An 18,728-nucleotide genomic window follows, 5' to 3' on the forward strand; every position below is an offset into this window, starting at 1 on the left:
TGGTGTTGCTCAGTAACCTAAGTTCTATAGATAAACTTATCCATCAACTTCCTTCCAACTGCAACGCACAAAAGTGCCCTACATATTAATTGCCTTTTTGACATATTCCCTGTATAAAATAATAAGAGAATTCAACTATCTTTGTTTTACTGTAATATTACTTTGTGAAAGCAGTACCCTGGTAAATATTGCCATAAACACAAAATGAAGCAAATGCTTTCAACAACTGACTCACATCGTGGTGTTTTGAGCTAATGCCATATATTGCTCTGGAGGACAGCATCTGTAATGTCTTCTCCAGTGGTCCTTCCGAAGAACACAAAGTTTATCTTCACAAACTTTCTGAAGATACCAATAGTGTAGTGAAGCTTGAGGTAGGGTGGGGGCTGGGAGGAGGGAATGAAAGGTGGTTATGAGGGACACCTAAAATACTGTCAACAGTAAAAAATAAACTTAAAATTTAAACATAGCAAAGGAGAAGAAAGCTATTGAGTCATTGACTGGGCCAGGAGCTGAACCTCCTATTTTTGAATTCTTAATTAAAAACTCAGATGTCATTGTTTAAATTTTAAACTCCTATCTGGTAAGAACTAAACTGATTACGAATCAAGGACTAAAATAAGATCACCTCGCATGAAGTTTATTTGATTTGAATAAAGTTATGTGTTGTAGGAACTAGTGATATAGCTTTCCATTAATATTAATAATCTCTACTTCTCTGTTCAGTAACATTAACTATTATTAAATCCTCTCTACATCCTGAAGCACATTCTCCCCTTGGTTTCTGTAACTTTACTGTCTTCCCCCCCCCCCCCCCCCCAAAGACTTGTCTGCTCCTTCTTGGTTTACTCTGCAGGCTCACCTTTATCCACCCAGCCATTGGATGGTAATGCAGGCACAGATCAGAATGAATTTAAATTGTTAAATAGTGTCACTTTAATCCCCTTCAATAATTCACTTTCTCTGGGTACCTTTAATATATAATGTGAAAGGCAAATATCGTTTTTTCTTTATCCAAATACAGAGAAGATGACAAAAATATTGAAAAGTCTGTCAGTTAACTAAATGATGACCCTCAACTATTGAGTTTTCATGCATTTCTCCGATGAGAATTTGAATGATTGAATGTAGAATTGTGGGGCTTTTGGCATGGATCAGTTATATAGTTTGTGGGTCAGAATGAATAAAATATTAACATCACATAACATGTAAGTTAATTACATTCTTATATATTTTTTAGCAAGCATATATTGTGTTTTCCTCTAGCGACAAATTTTATTATTTTGGGGTAAATTTCAATGGCAAAAATGGATATTTTTGATGTGTAATTTTCCGTGAAATGACAGTGGGAAACTGCAGATATCGTGAAATGAGAATGAACATTCACGCTCAGCCCTAGGCTCAGATAGTTTCTTTTATGGATTAGATTTATAAAATCCTGTAGAAATACTTTGTATCTGTTTTCACTATATATTTTAAATCTTATAACACATTTTATCCTAACCTACCCACTGGGAAACACTAATTTAGTGATTATTCAAACAATTGTTTCTCTTCCTCCCCAAACCCACCTCATTTTAATCCATTTGTTATAAAATGACTGTTCATTCTTACAAGAACACTTTGGAAACTAGAATTATTGGGGAAAAGTACACAGTTGGCAGTCATCTGAATAATTTGATTCATGCAAAATTCCATTTTGAACAAGGAAAATCCTATTCCACTCACTTATGTGTATTGGACTTATGTAATAATCTTGAGTAAATGCTTTGGCCACTTGGATGACACTGATGCAATTATTAACCTCCCACCTCCAGATATTATATACTCAAATGGAGTGTAGATAGCTGAGTCCATTTTTATTTTCTTTTGGCAAAACATCAACTATTATATATATGAGAAAAGAAGAAATAAGGAAGGAAGGAAAGGAGGCAGGGAGGGAGGATGGGAAGGAGGCAGGGAGGCCAGAAGGCAGGGAGGGAGGGAGATAAAGATGCTTAGCAAAAGCTTCCAATGGGAAAAGTGAGCAGTCATGCTAGAGCCTTGCCATAGACAGAGCAGGCCAAGTCTGCGATGTTATCAAGGAGCTTCTGATGGCTGCTCTTCTCATATATTGTGATAATGTTTGGATAATTCCTTATTCATTTGCACATAAGTTATCTATATATATAAAAGGCTAAGTTGACTCACACATGTGCAATACACATAAAGCTGGCGCCAATTGCACTATTGTGTTTCAATCTGTCATTGTCAATCATAAATTTTTATGACACTTCTATTATAGGGAAAGGGTAAATAGCGATATTAAAATATTTCTTCTAATTAATTTCCTTTCAATGCACATGAATCCATGCACCAGACACTAATATAACAATAAATAACATAACCCCTTTATTAGTGATTAATATTCCAAAAATCCTATAAAACAAAATATGTATTTATGCAAAGAATATTTAAATCAATAACTTGATATGTCGGAAATTATTCTGAACAATTCTGTAAAATTGGTTGCCATTTTATGTGCTTTGGAGCTTTTCTTATTTATTTCTTTGTTTTCTGTTGAAAGTAGTATAGATTATCTCTGAGGAGAGGAAGAATCTAGTCTGGGAGAGAAGACCTATGTGGCTTAACCATATTGGCAATATTTTACTTCTTTAGCTGGATGATGGATAAATAGGTATTTATAGTCTTATGCCTTTTTTAAAAAATAGAGGAATCTAGAGGAAGAGAGAGATAGCAACATCAATGATGAGAGAGAATCATTGATTGGTCATGTGCCTGACTGGGAATCGAACCATGACCTTCTGGTTCACAGGTCAATGATCAACCACTGAGCCACACTGGAATAGGAAAAGGAAATATTTATTCCTTTTGATGTAATAAATTTTTAATAAGAATACAATATTATAAAGCAGACTTAATAATCCCTTGCTTTGTGAACCTGAGCAAGTAAGTTGTATAATCATTCTGGATCTTAGTGGACTTTATGTAAAAAAAATTAACATGATAATTCATGAAGTCAGCAATAGATGGATTTATGGCCTGCTTTTGAGGGCTACTTCAGTTTTATGACCATTAATTAGATCACTTATAAATCATTCATCCTTTTAACCTTTATGAAGTAGCTAATGTTTACATGCATATGTCACTGCTTTAAATGTATATACTGGTAAAGTTAAGTTTATTATAAGATTTCTAACATTTAGAAGGAAGGTGCCTTTTCTAGAATCAGGGTAATAGGAAGTGAAAGTATTAGTTGTTTATTGTCTGAACACAATCTGAAACAGTGTACAATTAGATTAATTTATGGAAAATAGAATCAGAAAATGATAGAGCTGGAAGGAACCTCAGAGATTATCTAATTTGCGTCTTCAATTATAAATGGGGAAATGATTATAGTTCATAGTGGCCTTACACAACTAGTTAATGGAAGAGCTGGTACTAAAACTAAGATTTCAGAGCTTTTCTTGCCCTTTCCTTTCCTCTGTATTGGTATTTCCCAAAGTTCTTCTAAAATTCTTCAGATGAGTGTAAGGAAATAAACGACTAACAAACAATAACAACAAAAGTAGGATTTTGTGGTATAGTCACTTTTTGAAATTTTGCATTCTAAATCCTCCTTGTGGATTCACAACACACTCTAGTGTAGTATAGGCTCCGAGAAGACCTGCAGTGAAGGAATCTATAACTGTTTAATCCACTCTTTCCAAAAATGTTTAGCAACTAAGACCCTATTATATGAAATGGTACATTTTGAAGAATAAAGTTTGAACAATACTATGAAATATCATATCACTTTTTATTATCATGCAATCTAGTTGAATAATAGATGAATTTTAAAAATTTGGTTAATTGATATGGTAGCCTTGAGATCCATCTTAACCTAAAGACAGTTTCTCAATAAAGGGGTCAGTGTTCCATAAGCGCTTTTAAAACTTTCATTCATCACTCAAGGGAGGGACTAAAGAGAGAGAATACAGTCCTCTCTAGTGAAAACTGCAACATGCTCATGAAAATGGTAGTTAGTAATTCTAATGTAAATATAGGTGTTAGGCTATGGCAGAGGAAACAGAATTGAGAGAAGAGAGAGAGAGAAGAGGGATCAGAGCCATTTCAGAATGACAGGTTGTTTTAGACCTATCCTTGTCTCACAGAGGCACTCCTCGAGCCAAGTGAAAACATGAGATAGTTTCCTGAGGAAGATGATCAATGTGAGGGAAGGAGGAAGAAGGAATGACATCACACATAGACATGCTAAAGATAAGCCGGGCAACATGCCACTTCCTCCATGAGATATTTTTGAATCTCCCAACAAAATAAACTCTTCCATATCTAAACTCCTAAAAACTTTTCTTCTTTTACTCTGTAATTTTGCATAGCCTGCTTTTGAGTTTCCTTCAGTTAGTTGAGTACATGTTTTATCACTCCCAAGATATTGTTCTAGAGGACAAGGACTGTCTGTAGTTGTTCCCTTTGCTGAGTTCCATGGTGCTGGCAGATTACTTTGCATAAATCGTTCCTCAATGAATGTTTGCTTGATGAATACAAATATGACAAAATCAACAAGCATGCATTGTATACCTAGTGCATAACTACAGTTGAGAACTGATGATCCCTTCTCTCAAGAGGGTTACAGTTTACTTGAGGCAACACACTAGAAAAGAAAGGCTATTCTGTATTAAAACCTTGATATCAGACATTTCCATAAAAGGGACAGGTCAGAGAAAGCTTCAAAGAGAATATAGTGTTGAAAATTATTATTTATTGAAGGTGGTGTTGGTTGGGTGCATTACTTTCTGACTGCCATTTAAACAAATTATCATAAATTTAGTCTTAAAAGAATACAAAGTTATCACCTTACAGTTCTGGAGATCAGAAGTCTGAATTGAGTGTCATGGAGCTAAAATGAAAGTATTGGTAGAGCTGCATTCTTCCTGGAAGTTCCAGGAGTGATTCTGTTTCCTTGCCTTTTCTAACTCCTGGAGACTGCTTGCATTCCTTTGCTTATGGCCTTTTGCTGAATCTGCATACTACAACCCCTGCTTCCATCTTGAAATCCTCCCGACTTCCTTTTGTAAGGACCCTGTGATTATATTGGGCTCGACTAGATAATCCAGAATAATATCCCCATCTTAAAATCCTTAACTCTATCTGCAAAGTCCTTTTTGCCATGTAAGGTAATATGTTTGCAGTTTCTGGGGATTAGGGCATGGAAATCTTTGTTGGGGTCATTATTCTTTCTACCACAGTGGAGAATCAGCATGAGCTAAGTTCTGGAGGTTGAATAAAAGCATGCAGGGTATAAACTGAACAATAAAAAAGAACAAAAGAAAATGTAGACTACATGTTAAGGAGTGCGGCAAATGGAATTGCTGGTAGGCAGGTATTAGTTACAGAGGGCTTTACAGTTTAGGACAGGAGACTTAGATTTAATGCCTTTAATACCAGAGAACCACTCCAAGTCTTTAAGAAGTGGCTAGTGTTGTGAAATGGTATTTATTAGAGATTAGTCGTGCAGGATTTGTAGGAGAGCCTGGTAGAAATTTTGAAGGCAAAGTTTGAAGAAGGTTTAAATGTATAATTGGGTATGTTGTTGTCTTACATAGCTTTTTTTTTTTTTTTTAGATATATAGATACTTAATACACTTCTATAGATTTTTTTGATTAAAGAATTTATTTAGAGTGAAAATTATTAATATCTCACAAATCAGTAATTTGATATCTCTATTTGGATCCAGGTCTTGGTTGTCTTTCATGACCATGTAATCTCCGCAGCAAGGCTCTGACCTGGCTGTCAATCCGTGTTTCCTCCTTGCTTTCTTATCATCTCTCATTCTGCCTTACGATCTGTATTCCATGGCTGTCCTGAAGGGACTCTTCTTTATCTCTGGAGAAATCTCCTTTGAATGATACATGACTTTTTCTTTTAACTGTTTTAAACTTTCTTCATTAATTCTTATCTTTGTGATATTGATGCCTTCTTCCTAGGTGGAAGGCACTCGTATCAGATTGAATATTTACTTTTAATACATTTTAACTATAGCCTTTCTTGCTTTCACCTGGAAAGGGTGAACAGTGAATTGGATAAGAAGGAGTTACCTTTTCTAATTGTAATAGAATGTCTTTGGTGGTGGTTTTGGATTGTTTCTAGGCCATGGAGTCTTAATTAGATATAAAGTCAGTGTGAGGTGCAATATGTGCCCTGGCATCAGAAGGGAAAGGGCTGCGTGTATAATAGATATTTATTGTTTTTGCTTATCTAGCATCTATCCTTTGTTTCTGCTGGTAATAGCCCCTTCCATTCTTTCCCTATTACAGTCCATGAGTTTTGTCCTTCCTCTAACCCCACTCTTGGCCAATTAGTGTCAGAGTAATGAGTTATATAGTTGGCTTTTAACCTTGCTTCAGTCAATACAGGTTAGGCCTGGGACTTTTGCTAAAACTACTGGCATGAGGTGCCGACTACCAGGGTGATGAAACTGGTAGGATCTAAGTCTGAGGTGCTTGAAAGTTGGCATTAGAGAAAATTTCTGTTGTAGTGAAGCCAATGCAGAGGAAAGCAAAGCTATTAAAAATAAGAGTGTCTTAATCCTGGTTTAAGATTATTTGAACCTTAAATCCAACTAGGGCTGATGCTGAAAAGTTTCCTAGCATTTTGGTTTATAAGGCAGTCTATTTTCTTCATTAGTTATGCTGATTTTAGCTGTGCACCTATCAATTTCAATCAGGAGTTCACTTTAATATCATACACATATAATTCCCAGAATCTCGCTTGGGCTCCATGGTCTCTTCAAGGTCCTTCTCTGAAATGTTGGTCTTCTCCCTCAGTTTCCTCGCCTTGTACCCTCAGCTTGTACTCTGAGCTGGACTTTGGACTGCCTGATAATTTGCAGGGGCATAAAACTCTCTGAAAATGTGACATTATTAGTATTAGAACCAATAAATGTATTTTGCAAAATAGAATTTCATTGTCTCAATGAAGGTTGAAACCTGGTTGCTGAATCCTTTCTCATATTTTTCCTGTTTATATAATTAGAGGAATAGACACGTGGTTGACTCCAATTTATTTATTGCCATTATGGATCACACCCATATTTCAGTAGTGATGTGAATCCTGGGGTAGTTATAAAGAATACAGAGATGGTTTTGCTATAAGACACTTAAAAATTTTTTTAACACATGATATCCAGTAAATTATAGTTATCAGACATTACTAGTAAAACCCTTTGTTGGAATGCTTTGCACTTTCCAGAGAAGAGAAACTGAAATAACCTGTGAAACAATTAGTCACAAATACAGTCCTGGAGGATTTCGCCCATTCACGAGTGTTGTCTAACACACGTCTTCTTTGTAGCAGCAAGGCCCTGCCACCACTGTGCTTGGCTAGTTCACAAATCTGTTGCAACCTGTAGCTTCCCTGTCACTTCTCTGACTCTCCTCTCCTGCTAGGCTTTGTTTCCTGGCAGTAATTTAAACCTTCTGCTACTGCCATAGCTACTGCTGCTGGAACCGCCACAGCCACCTTGGTTTTGTGGTTTGGCAAAGTATTGGCTTCCATCACCATAGAGGCCAGAGCTTCTGCCTCTAAAGTTTCTTCCTTTCATGGGTCCAAAATTTGAAGATTAATAGCTATAATTGCCAAAATAATTGGAGGTTCTACCACCTCTAAAATTGCTTTTATCATTACTAAATCCATTACAGCCATCTATTTGCCAACATATCCACCGCCACCATGGCTGCCACCAAAGCCATCTCAACCACCAAAGATTCCTTCCGCAATCAAAGTTGTCATTCCTACAAAAACTACCTCTAAGATCACCTCGTTCCCAGAATCACTTTGACTTCTTTGGCTAGATGAAGCATGAGCCATCTCTTGCTTAGATAGGGCTCTCCTCACTTCACAGTTGTGGCCATTCACAGTATGGCATTTCTGAATAACAGTCTTGTCTACAGAGTCATGGTCATCAAAGGTTACAAAAGCAAAGCTTCTGTTTTACTACTGCCTCCATCAGCCATGCTTTCAATTACTTCAACTTTCCCATACTGTTCCAAATAGTCTCTTAGGTGACGTTCTTCAGTGTTTTCTTTAATACCACCGACAAGTATCTTTTTCACGGTTAAATGTGCACCAGGTCTTTGAGAATCTTCTCTTAAGACAGCCTTCTCTGGTTCTGTCCACCTCATGCGGCCCTGCATTCATGGCTACATCCATGAGGATAAGATAAATGCCCTCCTCAGTGGCATCGTGACAAACCCAAAGCCTCTGGAGTGCTTGGTGTTTGGATTTCTCACCAGCAGAGCCTGAGAGAACCCATTGATCAACATAGCTCCTCAGACTCTCCTCGCTCGTTTGAAAGCTCAAACCTCCCATAAAGAGCTTCCAGAGCTGTTTGGGCTTTTGGGGAGACTCTTAGAGATGATGACTGTGGGAGGAGAGACTCCAACGATGCTTACTCCATGGCCTCCAACAGCAGAAAGGTCTGATTTCAAGTTTTCTTTCTTTTAATAGTTTTCCATTATCATCATCCCATACAACAAAGAGGCGGAGGGAGTTAATCCCATTATTAACTCTTAGTAAGAGCCAAGTTTCTTTTGGTTTGCTGAAAATTGTATGCCAATAATAGCTTCAGTCCTTTTCTTTTGAAAAGACATACATTTTTAACACAGATGACAAAAAAAGAAATATTTACGAAGTAACACTACCTGCTTTGAAGATCTTTAACAATATGATAGACAGAGGGAGGGAAGATTTTTTAAAAAAATATTTTTATTGATTTCAGAGAGGAAGGGAGAGGGGGAGAGAGATAGAAACATCAATGATGAGAGAGTCATTGATTGATTGCCTCCTGTATGCCCCTACTGGTGATTGAGCCCGCAACCCAGGCATGTGCCCTAACTGGGAATCAAACCCAGGACCTTTTGGTCCATGGAATGATGTTAAATCCACTGAGCCACCACAACCAGGCAAATTTTTCTTTTTGGATAGATAATTAGAATGCCTTTTAATTAACATCAGGCCTCATATGTTTGATGATTTTATTCCTCAACACTTATACCTGCTATTTCTGTATTAATTGGTTTTATATTTAATTTTACTGTATGTACAAAGGCTACAGTCTATTAGATTTCAAAGAGCTATTAAAGGTTAGCCAACACAATATCCTACTCAGTAGAGGAATGTACTCTACAACATTTTTTCAGCAAATATTTTTGATCACCTGTTAATTAGCAGATATCTTGCCATGCATCAGGGAAGGCTAAAATCAAGAGAGCCCTTCTACCTCCCTGGAAGTGAACAGTCTATTGCAGTACCTTGTAGTAGAGGATAAAATAAATGTCTATGTTTGAGGTAAAGGAGCACTGGAGTAGGAGAGCTAACACAGGTGGCAGCAGCTGGAAAGGTCATTTTGAGGAGTAATATTGGAGCCAAGCTTTGAACATGAAGCTTAGATAATAAAGAACATGCCAGATGAAACTGCACCGTTGGTAAAGACTACTAATACAGGCTATGTGTGTATGTGTCAATCTGAGGACCTGAGATGTAAATTGGTCTTCTAGACAGCACGATCACCTCCAGAGTTCACAAAGCAGCAATTGAAATTGTGAAGAGTGCTTATTGCCAAATATTGTTGCCTATATATTTTGCTGAGATTTGCCTCCACTTTTTTAAACTACATTACTTAAAACTAGTCTAATTGTTCTTTCACATGACTATGTTTCAGATATTTAAAGGTGTTTCTTTTTTACCTTCTAAACTCAAAACTTAAAAGTTCCAGTCATTTAACCTATTCATCCTGCTCTTCTTGCAACACTCCAACCTCAGAATTGGGCTAGTCCAGTGAATAAGTAGCCTACCCTGTGTGTAGCAATATTCTGACCTTCTTCTGGATTCTATGAGAGGTCTAGGTGCTGAAAGGGCGAGGGCTATGCCCTCCATCTTGCCCCGTATCCTCCATGTTGGGGCAGCAGCCATGTGCTCAGGATAGTACCTTCTTCCCGGAAGCCCAAGCCTCTGCTAGCCATGCCCAGGATTTCTTTAAACTAACCAATGACAATCAAGGGAAGTGCACGCCATAGAGATGACCACATCCTGTGTAACGAGACACCTACTTGCGCCTGGCCAATCGGCAGGGCCCACAGTCCCCTCTCCTACCCTGACTCCACCCCCCTATAAAACTCCTCTTCATGCCGGGCTAGGCCTCTCTCTGCTTCCTGCCGCTGTGTCGGCGAGGTGGGGGAGCCGAGCTAGCTCAAATAAAAGACTCTCTGCTTTTGTATCGGACTCGGCTGGCTCCCTGGTATGGTCTAATGGGGATCTTGAAATCTGGGCATAACAGGTGCCACTTATGATTGCACTGAAATTTTTTAATTTTTCTCACTGTTAATTACCTTATATTATTGGCATATATTGACTTTAAACCCCATAAATTGCTTTTATATGATCTACTACTGGGTGATCCTGTCCAATCTTGTTATTGTGCCCGTAACTTTTTAAACCTTAGAACAAGATTTTACATATATCTTTGTTCAATTTAATTAATTTAATTTTAATATAGGTCTTGCCTCATTAATTGTAGAGATGCTTAAATTTTTATACTGCTTTTCTACAATGTCAACCCCTTATGTTTTTATGTGATTATTTTTATTGGGATGGCATTGGTTAATAAAATTATATCGGTTTCAGGTGTACAATTCTAAATACATAATCTGTATATTGTATTGGGTGTTTACCACTCCAAGTCACATCTCCTTCCATCACCATTTATTCCCCCTATAGGCTCTTCTACCTCCCCCCACCCCTCTCCCCTCTGGCAGTCATGCTAAATGCTTTATATGCTGTATCACTGAATTCTCACACCACCACCATTATCCCCACTTACGGATACCTCAGTTTCCTCATCAATTACTGATGAGGAAACTGAGGTATCCGTAAGCTCTTTGAATCCAAAGATTATGCCTATATTTCCACTACCTTAGTCCGTGATACATAGTGAGCAATCAGTAAACAGATTTAAATGAGTGAATAGTGGGATAAAGAACAACTAACATAAATAAAGATGTCATTGCCTATTTCTGAGAATTGGCAGATATTTTAGCTCCCTAAAGGAGTAGCCCAGTAGCAGTAGCCCCTTTTGAAAATTAGCTAAGTAATTTATATGGGGGAACTCAGTATTAGTTATATGTTGAGGTGCATGGGGTGTAGTTTAAAGAAAGCTTTGTTAACATTTAAACTCAAGGGAAGGCACTATTTATGGCTTATGGAAATTTAGAGGATAGATATGATCTGTGCTCTTTCAAAATGAATTTCATGTATTGAAAAAGGTTTTAGTCCTATCAAGGAGTAGCAACTTAATTGATTGCTGGAGGTTGTTACTGAAAGATAAGATTCTTGTTATCTGCATTTCAGAAAAGACTGTCCCCTGTGTTCTTCCATAGAGAAATAGATAGCAATTCTAAACCACTGAAGTGCACACCACTGATACTATGCATTTTAATTGAGTGACTTGGCTCTTCACCTTAGTAATCAAAAAGACTTGGAGCCCCATGGAAGCTCCTGATTTAGCAAACAAAGAGAACAATGTCTTTATTACCCCAGGCCAAGTAAAAGAAAAGGTACAGCTGTGCTAACACAACCTACAGGACCAACTGCAGAATGACATTGGAAACTGGTGATTTTCAGTCACTCATCCACATTCTCTTTCTGTATCTAGCTGGGCATGGAAAATTTCATTTTTCCTTCAAATTCTTGTCAACTCATCAAAATTTGTCTTTAGTTAAATAGTAACAGCGATTTCCACATTCTCTGAAGCCCTATATTAAAATCATTAAATGACAAGTATGATTCCTTAGGGAATTTTCTTTGATTGAATTTTTTTCTGATAGGAGAAGTACCCTTTCATCCTTTCTCTCTTCTCTCTTTTCTTCTTCTTCTCCTCCTCCTCCTCCTCCTTCTCCTTCTTCTTCTACTTTCTCTCTCTCTCTCTCTCTCTCTCTCTCTCTCTCTCTCTCTTTCTCTCCTCCCGCCTTCCTTCCCTCCCTCCCTTCCTTCCTTCTTTCCTTTCATTTTAGAGCTCAAAGTTGAATTAGAGATCATCTAATTCAGCTTTTTAGTTGGAGGCCAAGATAGGTTCGACAGTGCCAGAGGCAGAACTACATCCTAGATTTTCCTGATCCAGGCCTTTTGGCACCAGGCATACGACCTCCTTATAAGTGCTAATAAGAGTACAAACAAATGCTATAAGCCTTGAGCCATAGATGCTGAGCATTTGCTGTGTATAACGTGCTATAATCAGTGTTGTGGAGGAAACCAAGGTGAATGAGACAAAGGTTATTTCTTCATGTAGTTTGCATTCTACCAAGGGAAATAAGTCGTATTTGTAATAAGTATCACCCGAAGAGTTTTTTGTTTTTTTTTAAATCTTAGGTAAAAAGAATCAAGTTTAGGGTTATATTTTACTTCCCTCTCTTTTCTTCTTATTACATAGCTCTTTAACTATAAGTTTGTCTTTGAGGCCCAGGCAGGGACTGTGGGCTGACATAGTCAGGGTCAGCCACATCCACCTCAGTCCCTGGTCACACATAATTCACAAATGCCCCAATGTTGGGGAAATCCCCTAACCCCTTAGTTTACAGAATATAGTATTTTCAAAAGAATTCTCTAGAAATCTAAAAAAAGAGAGAGAGAAGCATAGAAACAAAGAACTGTTTATACTGATCAGGTTTCTTGAATCAGTATAATGTTTCTGAAAGTGTGGTCAGAGATCTGTTTGATCAGAGCAGTTTACAAAGCCCTTCCATGCCTGCCTTCTCTCACGCCAAACCCTCAGTAAGTTACCCAGAGAATTTCTACGTCTGTTCCTTTCCTTATCCCAGTTTTGGGTCAAGGAAAGAATTGGAACAGAATTTTCCAGTCACTCCAGCAAAACTGTAGACTATAAAACTGTAGACATTAACTTCCTAAGGGAGAAAGCAATCATTACCTTTTTCTGAGTATTTCCAATGACACAAACAAAAGTCTTAGCTATTTTCTTCATGCCTTCAGTGAGGTACGCTTCCTCCAGTTTCCACAGTAGAAAAGGCTATTTCTTCCCCAAGATTTACATTAAATTCAAGAGCTGTTCAGAGGGAAGAGAGAGGAATTTATTTGAGATGTGGCTAAACAATAACTATGATAATGATGACAACAATAACAATATCAGCTACCACTTAATCTCCTTCTTGTAGCAGAAACTAATGTATTACCTTTATTCTCTATAATTTATTTAATGCTTATAACAGTTATATGAAAGTCTAATAGTATTGTTTTCATTTTACAGATGAGATGCTAAGTAATTTGTCCGAGGTCAGTAAGTAGAAGATATGTGGTTCCCACACGCATCTCTGACCTCAAGCCATGCCATACATGCTTTCCACTATTAACGATGCATCTTTTGAAAAAGGGGTGGGTTGCGTGGGGCGACCGATGCTCGCGCTATCTTGCTTTCTCAGTGCACTTAAGGACATCTGTGTGCACTATCACAGCAGCTTGCTTCCTTTCAGGAGGAAGAAACGGCCAACTGCGTAATTCCTCAATTTTAGTTTATTCTGTCTTTAAGCACAATTTTTTTTCCAGTGCTTAATGAGGAGGACACCCAAAGAATATACTTAACACTTGCTTTTATAAATTTCTTCTTTTCATTGTTAGTTTTATTTTACAGAAAATTTGGCATAAAAAAATCACACTACAAATGGTGATTTTGACTATATGCAAATTAGACTTCAATTTTAAAAAGTAGGGTAAAAGCTAATTTTAGCTGATGATAAGCGTTGGTAAGAGACTAACACAGGAAAATGAGATAGAGCAAAGAAAACGTTTTTCTTTTTTTTAAACGAGTGATTTTCTCATATTCGATTCTGAGCATTTCATTTTTAATAGCTTGTTTGTTCAAGAAAAATGCAATTACCAAATTTTGATCTTGCCTAGGCAACATATAAAAGGAAACTCCAATTTTAAATCCTATCCTTCCACACACTTCTCTGCCTTCAGAGCCAGGGATGGAAAAGCATTCTGATCTTGCTAACAATAGCTATGACCACTCTGGATGACATAGCCCAAACTTGCATCTGAAGTTTGGTGCTTTGGGGAGGGGAATTGTTCTAGGATTGAGACTTGATGGGCATATTGCTGACAAATGGCAAGTGTATGGGGAAGCAAAAGCTCCTACCAACAAAGAGACACCGATTCACATCAATATAGGGAAAAAAGAACACTGCTTCATTACCGGGTGAACACTACAGAAGAGTACATGCATGTGGGTAGCCCTCAAAACCAGGAAGTCAGGATGACCTGTCACACAAGTTATACTGCTAAGTAGAAGAAAATACAATAGAACTCCTATTTCCTCTGTTACATCTCAAGATAGGTTCCTAGGTTAACTCTAGAGCAGCGGTTCTCAACCTGTGGGTCGCGACCCCTTTGGCGGTTGAACGACTCTTTCACAGGGGTCGCCTAAGACCATCCTGCATATCAGATATTTACATTACGATTCATAACAGTAGCAGCATTACAGTTATAAAGTAGCAACGAAAATAATTTTATGGTTGGGTCACAACATGAGGAACTGTATTTGAAGGGCCAGAAGTTTGAGAACCACTGCTCTAGTGGCATATGTTTCTGTTTCAGATGGTGATGAGACCCACACACCTGGAGAAATCTTTTCACTGTAAGATGAGACTGGGCTTAGCTCCTCCTTGCAGAGGGCCATTTTTATTCCAGTGAGTGAGAGCAAGGACTCAAGTCCAGATTTTTCCCCGCAAAGAGACCCTTTCAAAAGGGAAAGAGAAGGCAGCTGCTTCCTTTTCTTTTATTAAGCAAAGCAAATTCTTCTTCATCTGCCTCTCCTCCTCCTCGTCCTCTTCTCTCCTCCTCCTTTCCCTCCTGCTTCTCTTCTCTTTCTTCTCCTTAAATCTGTCTCTATAGTAAGAAGGGTGGCACTTTCCTTTTCTGATTTATGACCTATCCCTTGGACTGGGGTCAAGCTGAAATGAGGGTCAGCATAGATACTTTGAAGCTATTCATGATGGCATTATACATCCAGTGACAGCAACAGAAGATGCACGCTTTTAAATTTGTGGGTAAATTCAACCATTATAACAGTCAGTGAAAGTACAGACAATACTTTCTCGACTCAGCCAAGTATGAGAAAGGGCAATAACCAATACAGGTCTCAGAATTTGTGTCCCACGATCTCTGTACAGTCTCTTCTCGCATATGTTCTCCACCCACGGCAGGTTAGATATAATGTGTGAAAATGTGCAAAATGGGGAGAGTTGCTTCTAATAACAGCAAGTGTAACAAGCCTGATGTCTGTGGAGCTATACAGGAAACAACCTATAATTTAGAAGATAGGAACTCTAAGGATATGAACATCAAAATATGTACTTTATAGAGATATATAAAGTGCTGAGTTAGCTGTCTTATATTTTTCTCTAAAAGCATTATTGTATTTCACTGCAGTACAAAAATCAGTGTTTATAACATTACATTAAGTTTTGAGAAACTTTTGGGGTCAGGGTGATCTGCATTAAATAGCAGAGCAGTGTATGTGCCTATGATAAGCTCATTTTAACCCACAATGTTAAAATTAAAGCATATTTTGGTATTTAAAGACATGAACTTAAGTAATTCACAAAATCTAGACATGTTGGATAGTAATAATAGCTACTTTTATTCAAAGCTATTTTGAGCACTTTACATGCATTAGCACAGCTATTTTCAATCAGTGTGCTGCAAGAATTTTCACAACATGCAATACCTGACTATTAGTCAGGGCAAGGACCTCTTTTCCCTTAGATTGTCAGATAAAAAAATGACAACAGCCAACACAACAACAGCCATCTGGTGTGAGTGGATAAAAATTATACCTATTTTTTGTCAGGCAAAAGATATAGTATATTTTTGGTGTGTTGCAGAATTTCAGTAATTAGCTTATGTGTGCTATGAGAGGAAAAAGGTTGAAAATCGCTGCATTAGCATGTTATTTGTATGCTAAATCAGATGAAACTCTTCCCATCTGAGCTAGATTATATTATTCTCTACCTAGTTTTATTTTTAATATCATTATTTTTCAGGTAATCTTATTTCATTTTTAAAAATGCAGGTCCAGTTTTTTTGACCATGCCTTTTCATAATAGATGCTTTATAAACTTTATGGATTTAATAATTAATTAAATTCATTTTAAAATTTTATTAGCATTATGTTTTATCTTGTAATTTATTTTTTAATGGGGGAGGGATAGATATGTATGAGATTCTGTAGAACAGTTATATGAATTAAGTAAGCATGGATGGCTAGCTCAAGTTAAATATGGAACAATGTCTATTATCTATTGGTGATAAATTGCTATTCTTTAGGGAAGTTTAAATATTCCTATTTTTAAAAAGCTTTAAAACAAGACTTAATTTAGATTTATTTACTTATTTTTCCCGTAGACTGATAGTGACTGACTCATTTTGGTGTTTTTGTTTGTTTCTTTTTAAGTTTTATTTTTCAATTACAGTTTTGCATTGACTATTGTAAAATTCAGTATCATTTTGTACCAGAGGCCCGATGCACGAAATTCTTGCAAGGGGCTCGGCCCTCACAGCCCTGGCTTCATCCGGAAGGACGTCCTGAAGGTCATTCGACTGTCTGGTCTAATTAGCATATTACGCTTTATTATTATAGATTAGTTTCAGGTGTACATCATAGTCGTGAGACATCATATACTTTACAAAGTGTCCCCTCTGGTATTTACAGTACCCGCATGGCCCCCTACATAGGTCTTAATTTGGATTTAAAGCTGCCAATTCTGAACAACTGTGGTTCACAATTAGGTGTCTGATAATTTAATTTTTGATGTAAACACATTTATAGTTACTGCACTCTTACCTTTCATTATAATCTGAATTAGTTAAATAATTTTACATAATGTCAGTAGTAAAGTATTATGACAGTAAAGTACAGCCCCTAAAAAATACGACAGAAGGAGGCCAGCACTAATTGTAACATAGACTTTTTAGATTTCCTAACTTACTTACGCTTATATGTGGTCAAAAAGTCCTCCACTGAGTGGCTGTGGTTTCAATAGGTCATTTTTTTTTTTTAAATATATTTTATTGATTTTTCACAGAGAGGAAAGGAGAGAGATAGAGAGTTAGAAACATCGATGAGAGAGAAACATCGATCAGCTGCCTCCTGCACATCTCCCGCTGGGGATGTGCCCGCAACCCAGGTACATGCCCTTGACCGGAATCGAACCCGGGACCCTTCAGTCTGCAGGCCGACGCTCTATCCACTGAGCCAAACCGGTCTCGGCTCAATAGATCATTTTTAAATGAGCTGTTTGTTATCTATGCAGATGACAGGTTTCTTTACAAAAAACTATTCTGTAAGTAAAAGGGCTTGGGGTGTCTGCATTTACATTTTGACCTCAAGAAGTGTGTGTGTGAACTTAGCACAATGATTTTGCTAGCTGTTTCCTAGATCTAGGACTAGAATAACATTGGCTACCAATGACCATTGTCTGAGGAATGGTCCCACCAATCTGCATTTCATCTTTGTCTTATAAATTCTGGTATTCAGTCTTTAGGGGACCAGTCATCATAGACACTTAGAATTCATTCTAAGTTCAGACAGATTTAGGTTAAAATTCTGGCTCTACTTCTTGATCATGTGTCCTTAGATATGTTTCTTAATCTACCTTACTGTCAGTTTTCTAATTTATATGACAAAGATGATAATGGTACTTTTTTTATAGGGTTGTCTACAAGATTAACTTGAATAACTCACTAGAGTTGTGCTTATAATATACTTCGTACGTGATAATTGTCACCATTATTGTGCCCTGAGTCCTTTACTATAGAATTCTGCCAAATACTTTCAACTTCAAAAATTGCTCCTCATGCAAAATGATCTTAATCTGGTTTTTGTGTCCTTCCAAATAACATTATTCATTTCTTCAATATAGCTGATAGAAATCGGGTAGATCTTAGAAGGAAAGCATTTTAATTATATTAGTTTTTACTGAGCTGTGAGTCACTGGTAGCCATAACCCTTCAAGCATTATTAGGTTTTTTAAGAAGATATTTATTATTTTTCTTCAATGTAATCCCTAATTGTTAAAGATGTAGGCAAGTAAATAAATTGAAATACAGGTTATAGGTAATGTAGGGAAAAGGTACTTTTGTGGCACACTGTCATTCAGGTTTATTGGCATTACTCAGAGGCTTATCTTGGCTTCAGCAAAGAGAAGTTTAATTTTCTATCACAGTTTTTTTTTTCTTTTCTTTCTTCCCTTTCTAAAGCATACATTCTCTAAAAAGTATGAAGTCTTTGGCAAAGGCAATAAGTCCCAAGATAGGAGGGAAGGGTTTGGGAAAGGATGAGGTGTGTTGGAGGTTGGGAGAGCAAGGTATGAGAAGCCGTGGTGGCTAATCTTATGTAATTCTCAAGGTTGGAGAAATAAGTACATTAATTCACTGAACACTAGGTTTGGACATTTAGGTAGATGGGTATCAGTTCCTTTAACTAATTTTATAGGTAGTAAGTAGTCAATTTTAGGAGAAGCACACGCATTATTTGGAGGTGGGCTTGTTTTCTTTGCAGTGGAAAGCGCTGTGGGGATTAGTCTTCACTGTTTAGATTAAGTGAATAGAATGTCCAGATAATGACTGATTTTCTCATAAAGAAAATTTAATTGGCAAGTAG

At 37.2% G+C, this 18,728-nt stretch overlaps 1 protein-coding gene and 1 pseudogene across 1 annotated transcript in view; one reads left to right on the forward strand and one right to left on the reverse strand.

Moving 5' to 3' along the window:
• Nucleotides 1–18,728, forward strand: part of GUCY1A2 (guanylate cyclase 1 soluble subunit alpha 2) — a 265,199-nt gene that overhangs the window by 120,505 nt on the left and 125,966 nt on the right. The window lies entirely within an intron of this gene.
• Nucleotides 7,446–9,406, reverse strand: LOC139017638 (heterogeneous nuclear ribonucleoprotein A1-like; annotated as a pseudogene).

This window comes from Myotis yumanensis, unplaced genomic scaffold (genome assembly GCF_028538775.1).
Source record: "Myotis yumanensis isolate MYYU_CA2020_CCGP unplaced genomic scaffold, mMyoYum1.0.hap1 SCAF_10, whole genome shotgun sequence".
NCBI classification, from domain to species: Eukaryota; Metazoa; Chordata; class Mammalia; order Chiroptera; family Vespertilionidae; genus Myotis; species Myotis yumanensis.